This window comes from Halyomorpha halys, unplaced genomic scaffold (genome assembly GCF_000696795.3).
Source record: "Halyomorpha halys isolate HHAL.00 unplaced genomic scaffold, Hhal_1.1 Scaffold1121.1, whole genome shotgun sequence".
NCBI classification, from domain to species: Eukaryota; Metazoa; Arthropoda; class Insecta; order Hemiptera; family Pentatomidae; genus Halyomorpha; species Halyomorpha halys.
In genome coordinates this window covers 28288-30186 of record NW_027110129.1, presented here as the reverse complement: position 1 = coordinate 30186, position 1899 = coordinate 28288, and positions in this window count along the sequence as shown.

Below are 1899 nucleotides of genomic sequence, written 5' to 3'. Positions count from 1 at the left end.
TCTAATATTATTACATTTACACTTTCTATGTAATCTCACAACTTTCTAAAAGTGTTTAAACCTATGGTACTAAGGAAAAATGGACGGAAGGGCCAAAACGTAGGAGTGGAATAATAAGAAAACAAACAGGTTGAGACTAAATGGATATTTTTATTATAATTGAGTAGGAATATTTCTTTACATTGGCCAAGTATTAAATGCACATAAAGAAGGAAAATATAACAAATATTTATTCTTTATAAAACAACATGCAATGATAATAAAATATACATTTAGTGTGAACATTGTGGTTGACAAGCAGCGTCCAATTACGAACGAATATTAACCCCATAGATCTTTTGTAGCCAACCTCATCAGACGAAGTAAAAAGACACATTTGAGAACTATAAATAACTACATTACTTTAACTGACTTATAAACCAGTATGTTTGGTATAAGTTAATTTATATTAGATTATAAAATATCTTTCAAAAGGAAAGAGTTTCAAAGTTGTTTGTTTTTCAAATAAGATCTTGATGGCCGTACAAAACTGTATTGCGTGCTGTAAGGATAACCCTGCTATAGACAAAAAGAACGGAACTCGAAGTAAGGGAAAACGTACAGGATTTAGTGAGTGCGTGCAATGAGGAAGTTAAAAGACAAGAGGGAGGATTCGAGTTATGTGATATTTACAGGATATAGTTTGGTCAATCATGACTTTATACAGTGCTACAGAGGAACAGTACTGAATGGGTTTCAAAAGGGATCAATATACAATAATAAATGGATGTAATACGGCATCAGTTAGTTATCTTACAACTGGTACTGGTATTTGGTGGGGGAACAAGCCCGGCAGGTGGGCCTGTGGGTCCTTTTTGCCAACCCATGGCGGGTATCTAGGTTGCCGCCGCGTACTAACCAAGGTGGGAGTGTCAAGATTCATTTTTTCAGTCCGCCTGTGTTCCTCAAGGTAGTATGCTGGGTCCCACTCTATACGGTTTATATAGCTGATATCCTAACCATTGTATCTTTTTTTAATAACCCACTAAAGCCTGTTGAACAGTTTCGCTACTTAGGACTCCACCTTGACAAGAGACTTAGTTGAAATGTAATCCCCATCGACTGAAACAACAATAAGCCGCTCGTCGATTATGATTACTACAACACCTACTTGACAAACACTCTAAACTTCCCATTTACTACAAAAAGAAAAATACTATGATAATCAGACCGATTTGGTCATATTGAATTGAGCTATGGGGCTGCACCAGAACCATTAAATTCCACCTGTATTCAATCCTTACAATCCAAAATACTTGATTCTCCTTATTACGTCTCGAATAAACACATCCCATTCGTTGTAGATTTGGCACGAAACAGATACACCACTTTTTATTCCAAAATCCTTACCGACCCTATCCCATCAGTTCTTAACCTCTCATTCTTACTCAGGGAAGTAAGAACTGAAGTTTAAATCAATATCAAACGCCTGTTGAAGAGATTCGATACTTAGAACTCTTGACAAGAGACTGACATGGAATCCACATACAAGACTGAAACAACAAAAAACTGCTCGTAGATTCCGATTGCTACAACACCTACATGACAAAACGCTCTAAACTTCCCATTCACTACAAAAAATCAGTATACACTACGATAATCAGACCAATTTGGACATGTGGAATTGAGCTTTAGGGCTCTAACAAACCATAAAATTCCTCCCGCATCCAATCCTTATAATCCAAAATCCTATGTAAAATCCTTGATGCTCCTTATTACGTTACAAATAAACTCATCAACAAAGACCTTAACATCCCATTCGTTGCAGATCTGGCCCAAAACAGATATGCGTCTTTTCATTCCAAACTCCTTAACCATCCTAACCCATTAATTCTTAATCTTTCATTCTTAACAATCCCT